A 9333-nucleotide genomic window follows, 5' to 3' on the forward strand; every position below is an offset into this window, starting at 1 on the left:
ACCACCCCCCCCCCCCAAAAAAATAGAAGAAGAAAAGGCTGATTTAATTTCTTCTTATGTACTGTGAAGGAATAATGGTGCATGCTGTTTCCTTTAAAGAGCAAGGACGCATACTTTAAATGTATGCGTTGTGGCAGACACAGGAGCATGAATGTGAAGAAAACGAAGAAGTAGTCGTCTCCTGGTTTGCGTCTCTCCTTGAAATGAGTGTAACTGTACACTTGTTGTATGATATTAGTATACTATACATACACACAAACGCACAAGCACACATATAGAGTATAATAACATACAATATATATTATATATTACTTAAATATATGTATATATATATTACTTAGATATATAAAGTCACAACAGAGGAATGCAGGGAATGCATTAATAGCCAATCTTGATTTAATGAATCCGAATTTTCGAGGATACTTCCTCTTCATCAGGGATGACAGTGCGAATTTTCACAATGATTATTAAGAGTGAGGTATATATATATATATATATATATATGTATATATGTATATATATATGACTCATAGGCCCATATATATATTACTTAAATCTCTCTCTCTCTCTCTCTATATATATATATATATATATATATATATATATATGTGTGTGTGTGTGTGTGTGTGTGTGTGTGTGAATGTGTTTGTGTATGTGTGTGTGTGTGTGTGTGTTAATGGGGACTGAGTGGTTGAGTGATGTGTTTCTACAAGAAGCGCTACCTTCTGTGGTCCTCCTACAAAGGGTTGCTATGTAGTAGTTATACAAAATAGTGCATGTAGGCCTATGCACCGATATGTATAAATACATTAGTGAATAGACGCATACACGTATACATCGGTGTGCTAGAATTTGTTTAATAGATCATTATTGTGTCGGATTCGACAGTATATATTCAAGAGTTTAAATGACGAATACATATGTTAACTAAGCATTTCGACTAAATTCAGTTAGTCTGCAACCACTATCTTGATTCTAAACATCATTATTTTCTATTGGCTATATTGCAACATAAACACAAATTTGATATCCGAATCATTGCTCGTTTGAAATGTCCATACTCTGGCGCAAATCTGTTGTATTTAACCGCTATGCAAATTAGTTCTTCCACATACGAGTTTATCAAACTTTACATCAGTATAACAAAACACGTGAGGCAGTTATGTGTATAAACATATTGTACATCAGAGCAATAGAATAAATAACAATTCTTGGTAAAAGATATTTTACGCACAAGTACAAAGACGGTGAAACATTTTACTATCATTATGATAAAAGTACAATATTGATGATTTTCAAAGGAGGTTTTCCTGAAAAGTGTGACTTTAACAGAGTACATATTTTTCAACAATTTCAAAAACTCCTGTTTAAATGAAGTAATGATGGTAATCGTAGCCACTTGATTCAGGAGATGACGAGTGGCCTCAGGTCTTCCATAAAACTGCAAACGGATTTTCAATAAATCTTTCTTTTATAAGAAATTGCAAAGGGAGAAATATCATCTCCATCAAATAACGTTTTAATTTCTAATAACTTTGTCTTGATGTTTTTTAGAAATACTTGAACTTTAGTTGCAAATTGATGGGCTAAAATACTGCATATTTACAGTGGCTTTGTGTAAAACCAATGAAGGTGGAGTAGTGACGTGATAACATACTATACTCATCTCATCTAGGCACAACCAATGTCAATATTCGTTACAAACGAGTGTCATTTATACGATTCCCATGCATTATACGTTCAAATTTTAACTATTTTAATGACACTACTTTTTTGTACTCTATACTTTATCTGCTGCACTCAAAGTAATCATTAGGTGACATTGCACTCTACCTTACCCTCAGTTATTCTGCCGATATTTTCATTTATTGATAGAATTCATCTCCGTATCAAAATGATACAGAATTTTTACGAAGTAACGATATTCATTTGCACAAACAGACATGACAGATGAAAAGGCGTCTTAAGATCATACAATATGTATTACGGGTATATTCATAGAATAAATGTCAAAAACATACACTAAGAAAAAAAAGAAAAGAAAAAGAAAAAGTGTTTACTTTCTCTCTCTCTCTTTTTCAAAGTTCAGATTTTTCGTACAGGACAGCAAAAGAATGGAATGAAATACATATCAAATTAAAGGACACTATTTTTATCTTTTACTATATTGGTTGGAAAACATATTTTACGCTTGAATGGTCACGCATTTTTTTCTTCTTCGAAGGTGCAAAATCAAAAATTGCAACAACAAAAAAGGACAATAATGCACTGATGAGTACATGCCCTGCCTCAAACAATGAAACAAAAGATCAATTGCACACAATGGCTTTGTCTTTGAATGAGTGACAGAATAAGTGAATTAAACTGTACGATTGAGTGTGCAATCTGTCCCTCTTTCCCAGAAATGGGGGAATGCAACTTTGTTTTAAAAACGGATCTGAGCAGCCACAAAGATGATTAAGTGTCCAAACTAAAAAAAAAAAAAAAAATGTTCTGAAATTGTAGGTTGAATGAAATGTAATAGCAGTAACTGGTTCCTCAGTGGTGGTCTGACGTGTGCAGTTAAAGGACACTGATTGCCAAGGAATACTATTGTGGAGATCAATTGGGTACTCCGCTTGTGCCGTTCCTGGAGAGGCACCCGGACACCATCTTCGAACACCATTTTCATATACGATAACGCAGGCACCCGAGTCGTCAATATTATTCATGTTTAACCCTTTCTGTGCCAGGGATTTTGGACAATGTGAACAATGCTATCGGGTTTTTGTGCCAGCTGGCACTTGAAGCACACAATTGTTTAATTAATTGATCCCAGGCCAGCCACTCGCCAGAACCCCATTGAGGGTGTGCATCCGGCCCGGTTACATCTTTCAAGACATGAATGGGTACCTCACTGCATGAATGGGGAGAATTAAAACCTTCCACATTTCAGGAGTAGCCTACACAGAGTGATATCCAGCATGTTTCGTTGATATACTTCTCTGATTGAAAATTATATGGAGGCTCAAATAAGATATCGATCTTAAAGAAAAATTCTAAGATTGAAGACGGAAAGATCATTCGTCTTTATAATCATATTCTTCTCACACTGTCTCATGTGCAGTGAACCATGTATACTGTGTGTGTGTGTGTGTGTCTGTGTGTGTGTCTGTGTGAATTATTGTTTTGTGCAATATGGCAAAATTCCAGTGAGTTAGACTTTCAGGGAGCAAAATTTCAATTTTTGTCTTTTGCACATCGGAATAGTTATGATATTGAAGACTCTGTTCACTCATGCGTGTATTTTGACCCTGAATTCACCTAACCAGTTGAAAGACAAATAAATTACCTTAAATATGATTAATTATTAAAGTCTTATATTAAAGATTATATGAATTAAAAAATGTGCTTACTTTCTTTTTCCCCACGTATCATTGCAACATTGTTTGTTTGTTTTTTGCATTTTTTTCTTTTTGTACCTTCGAAGAGAAAAATGTGTGTGATCATTCAGGGGTAAAATTCCTCATTATGTTTCCCTACCAATATGAAAGAGAATGAAATTTCATGTAATCTTATTACAGGTTATATAATTATTCTATTCAATTTTATTACAGTATCGTATGAGATCTCTTAACTTGAAAAAGTGTTTACTTTCTTCTTCTTTTTTACCGAGTGTATATAAAGCACATTGACATACATATTCACATACCACATACATACATACATACACATACACATGGCATACTCATAGGCCGATCTCTGCCTATACGTTGATATAGACGAACATACTCGCTGCTGTTTGGATCGCTTTAGTCTATTAAAGACAAAGTGTCCGACAAAGCTATCGAATCAAATTTGATTGTACTATAAACTTACTAATTCGTGCAGATTTTGACAAACACGTGATATTTGAACGTCATCATGGTGCTTGATTTAGGGTACGCTACAAAATACAATGTTCGGATTATTTAAACGAGCCCCTTTCTCATTTTCGGATTAACGAACCTCTAGGTATAGGGAGTTTGTGTGTTTCGGATTAACGAACCTTCGGGATAACGAACCTTCACAAAAAAGAACCTTCGGAATAATGAACAGCACCCCTTGCTTTAATACGCATGATGACAAAATACAACTGCTATAAAGCGAATCAAAACATGACTGTCTCGGAGGAAACAGGTTTACGATGATTATGTTGGAATTATACATTTGGACAGGTTTGTATCACAGCACAGACTTTGATTGTCAAGATTAATATGACCGTTATCATTTTGGGGTCACATATTGATTAATGATCGTTCTTGCAACAATACCTACTTATCCTTCCCCTAACAGAGATTTCACCCCCATTATTTTGTTCATTGGATTTAATAACACATTATGATCAGTTTGCGATCTTATGTATTAAAGGCAGTTTCATGCGCATGCCAGGTGTCAAATTACTGAAATGCAAACTATATCATGGGAAGGGGGGGGGGGGGGGGGGGGGAGATGAGATCATTCCTATCGTTATGACCGTGTCTACATTTTTGAAAATGCAGTGTCCTATTTCTGCTGCTGGACTGAAACAGTGATATGGGCGGTTCTAATGCACATGCGCCGAACATCACCATCTAGCGGAACGAAGCGGTCTTGGCGCGTCTCTTTCTCCGCGTAGTCCACAATCAGCCCGATTCCCATCTGTTCGTTCTCTCGTAATTTACCGGCCCAGTACACGACGCCATCGTAGACCTGCACGTCATGGACGAAGTGGATCCCTTCAGGCGTAATGTCGATGATGCTGTCCACGGAGGAGTTAACGTCCTTGAAATAGATTTTCTTATTTCTCTTATCGGAGAAGAAGAGTCGAATTGTGTCTCCTTAAAGAAGAAAAGTTTTTCGCACATTATGGTGTTGCATTTACAGTTAACCATTTGCCATTTCTTTACTTGATAACTTATGAGGATTCGTTTAATTGCTTACAATTTGCGCCCTCTTTTCACGAGGCATGACCGTAGCCACAACATTCCGATTAATGATGATTGACATGCGCTGACAAGCCTACTGTTACTCAAAGTGTTTTAGAGTTCATGCAGCATTCATATACCACGAATTATACGCCTAAATGTGACTCTTCATATCATATTCAATGTATATGAAATTATATCCGAGCGTATTGTTTAAGGTATAGTAAAGTAAAAGGGAAAGCAGCTAGAGCAGTTCTTCATTTACGCGATCACATAAAAATTTAATTTATATACATAACATGAAATATATAAACAATTCATAAACTATATACAAACAACATCTTTTACAATGAATTATAAGGATAAAGAAAAGGCATAATTCCTGGGGATTTCATTATTTGTGGTACAGTAAAATTGGAGGAGATTTAAGAAGTGACCACGTAAGGTGAAAACAAGGAAAACGTCTGATTTTATTAGTTCAGATCCGATTACCATGAAAACTTTATCATTCTATTGTATTCTGTTCATGAGAGACAGCTGAAACATGGTGTATGTGGAATTCCACTTTTTTATCATAATGTGAGGAGAGCGACTCGCCGACAGGAACTTGCACACTGCGCCTTGTTCAGATTGAGAATGTAAGACAGTGAGGTGCACTTAACCCCTTCTTTGCCAATAAAGCAAATGAGCAAAAGTTTCACACACAAACCTACATGGACAGAAAATCAATATGACGCTCAGATGGTATGTGAGCTACGCTCAGACCGGTCACTGGTGTGATGTGTATGTAGAATTCCACTTATTATCATGTGGCGGGGAGAGTGACTTTCTGGCAGGAATTGGTATAATAGCGCCTTGTTTATACTGAAAAATGAGACGTTGAGGTGGACTTAACCACTTCCGTGCCAATAAGCCAAATGCGTACTAATGTCACACACAAACATCATGGACAGAAAAATGATTTGGCGTATACAGAGGATTAATATCTTACCTATGTGAGCTATGCTCAGTCCGGTCACTACTGTGAGCTGAGAGCTTTCGACAATCTGCTCAATCTTGCTAGGACCCTGCCCCAGGGACATGCGATCGATGCCGTGATCCCTAGCCCAGTAGAGGAACCTGTCATAGTACGATATTGTGAGAGAAAGTCAATTTGACTTTCTCCGAAACAGATAATTCACGTGTAATTGGAAAAGAAATCACATTCTTGGATATCGTTAGTTGGTGTTTTTTCTTTGGTATAGTTCTCTTATTTCCAGTCTTATGGAATTTGCCCCCTGATGTTAAATCCTTATCTTGCAATGATATTATTTCTCAACCCTACTAAGTCGACAAACGTGATTATTTAATCATTGTTATTCATTTATTTTATTTTAGAATAATAACCATATCTGAATGTATCTGTTTCGAGGTTTCAGATGCCACTGCTACTCACAATGCTGCATTCCCACTCAACCATGCTACACTTTGAGATTGCACGGTTTCAAGCTGACCAGCCCTGACATCGACGTATATTTTACTGGTTCCTGACCGGATTAAGCAACAAATTTTCAAGATACGTGGATACAAAGATTAAGAGATGGGCTACCAAATAAGGCATTTTCATTGAGACGCAAGGTGAATTAGGTATTCTTTTGCCGTCTTGAACGTGTACTACACGAATTACTTTTTTCATCATTTTTCATTTACAATAATTTGAGTAACATGTGACGATAGCTTACATATTTTCTTTGGATTTGATACCAAATTTGTGAATATAAGGTGTATTTTTGTTGCCGAAAGCCCAGGGACAAAATCCCCTTCCGCAGCTCATTACGTATGCAAGCCTATAGAGCGGGCTTGCATACGAGTTGAATAAATACGAGCGAATTATCGGGTGCTGCGGTCTGACCGTACTGTTCATTTTATTTTCCCCTCCCTCTTTCAGTGCATACGAATTGATGTTCCTTCGAAAGTGTTCTATTAATACTACAGTACATGTCGACAATACTCGACATTAAAACATTTTGTGTTACGGTCGTTCTTTTATACTGAAAATCAAAGAAGCTTGGATTCCTTGAATTGATATGACTTATTTGTATCTTCTTCATTTCACTTCGGCACAAAATGGAAAAGGAATGTTGCAAACAAAATAGTATAATCCTGCATTCACGTAACTCTAAGAGCATGGATCAATCCATTCGTGAAGCAAAGACTGATGATTTCCTGTTCAGAAAAAAAGAGGGCTGCTTTAGCTCGACGTTTACCCCATACATCGCCCCTTCTCCGAAGAAAAAAGCATCAGGAGCACGCCATCTCCACCAATCGTGTGAACTTGATGAAACCTCATAAACATAGAATACACCCCATAAAGATGTCTACACAAACTAAACAGCTGGTGATTGCTATATGTCGTTAATATCTTTATTCGCGATTGCATTAACAATTCAAAGCCATATGACAAATTCGAACGGATATGCACGGGCCCTAGCTGTCACTAGGTCTTGCTTCTCGCTGCTGGACTCGACTAAGTCTCATGCAACGACCAACTGCTTACAGTTTCTCTTGTAATAACTGCAAGAAGTAATTGCCACACGGCCTTCGTCATAGGCTACCAAATAGCTCCGTCGATCCAGTTCAATTAGGAAGCGCTTTCCGTTTGAATACCAATATTAAAGAATATAATTTGAATTAGGTTTTGACTCGGTGCAAATTGTTCACACAGTATCACAATAAAGAGCAAAAAAATAATGTGCCATCCAATGTGAAAAATTGTCTCTTTTATTTAGTAGTCTTTAAAGCAAGGAGTTTGTTCATGAATGACACGAACGTTAAGTTTTTGTTGTTCTTTATTTAATCAGTGTGTGCATGGCTGAGCATACCAAGGGCTTTGCCTGATCAAAAGATAATCTTTTACACTGTCCTCATTGGTCAAACTTAGGTTATTTCGTTCATACTCTCCTGCCACTTATTGGGTTTTTTTCACATTGCTGAAGGCCATATTAAAAGTAGCTGTTTTTTTATATATTTCTATCATATCTGCAGCCAATACCAGTGGGCTGCTGCATAAGTCGCCCATGGCAAAAGTTGATGCCATGTTTCAACAGGTAGACCATAGGCCTAATCGTATGATCGACATTTCTTCGGAATTAAGACGCCCTCGGTATTTTCATCGTAATCGCGACGAATTGGATACAACGAGACATCATGAGTAAACAAAATAGATGCATACCTAAATAAAGACAAGAAAAAAATCAAAGCTTTAGGATGGAGCACTTCCGTTTCTTTCTCTCGCTCTCTCTCTCTCTCTCTCTCTTAAAGGGATGGTATATAGTATTGGTTGAGGTAAGGATTCAGCTTTCAACATTTTACTTGGAAACCACTTAAAGATATGTTAAAGAGCATACAATTCTTAGAGGAATTCGAAGTTTATCTGATAGAAATCGGTTTTGAAATGGCTGAAATATCAACAACAAAAAAACCAAGCAAAATTATTAAGACAAAATGATCCCGATAAAATGGGTCCACATTTTGTTACGATCGCCTTGTCTTGGATATTCCTACCATTTCAAAACCAATTTTCATCAAATAAACTTCATCAAATGAACAATAAGTGGTTTCTCATTATCTCACAAAATTACCAGCAAGAAAAGTTAGAAACCTGAAGCTCCACCCCAACCCAAACTGTACCATTCCTTTGAGGGAAAAGAAATGAATACCGAACATCAACAAGTGCTAGAAGCCATGGACATATCCGTATGCTGATGGATCTGACTTGATTTTGAAGGACTGACCGAGAAAGAATAACTATTTGCTTATGCATAAGAACACAAGCTCAATTCTAACTTCACCGCATAGCCTGTGTGATGGTATAATCTTCTTCGGGAAAGAAAAAGGACTTCTCCCAAATGCACGAGAAATACATCAAAAATAGCACCAAGGAAGGCGGATGAGTAAGTTAGGCATATACAGAATAATGGACCTCGGATAAACCTTTTGGTTTAAAAAAATGCATGCCACTGACCTATTTTGTTGGTCAACTCGCAATGCTCTTGGAACGTTGGCCTCAAGAGTAAATCTCGTCTCAGGTTTACCGAGTTGTTCTGACGTTATGACGGACTTCGTACGGGTGGATATGTAGACAGTCCGAGAGAACTCGTCCAGTGCAATCTGCCCACCCTCTACCTCGACGCAGTCTATATCAAACACCAGCGTAACATAACTTTAGCTGACGCGCAGGATAACATAGGTCTATACAATACGGGTCTTTCCATAGGGTTGGGGCACATAGGCAAAATCTCATCACCTGCACATACAAATGCAACTTCTGTAAATACACACTACCCAAAGCTCAATGTTTTTTGTTTGTTTTGTTTTTTTTAATTATGGTATGTGTGTATGTATGTTATAATGTGCGGTACAGAAATGG

The sequence above is a fragment of the Diadema antillarum genome, unplaced genomic scaffold, assembly GCF_040938485.1.
Source record: "Diadema antillarum isolate AM-2024a unplaced genomic scaffold, OU_Dant_1.0 scf00000178, whole genome shotgun sequence".
NCBI lineage: Eukaryota > Metazoa > Echinodermata > Echinoidea > Diadematoida > Diadematidae > Diadema > Diadema antillarum.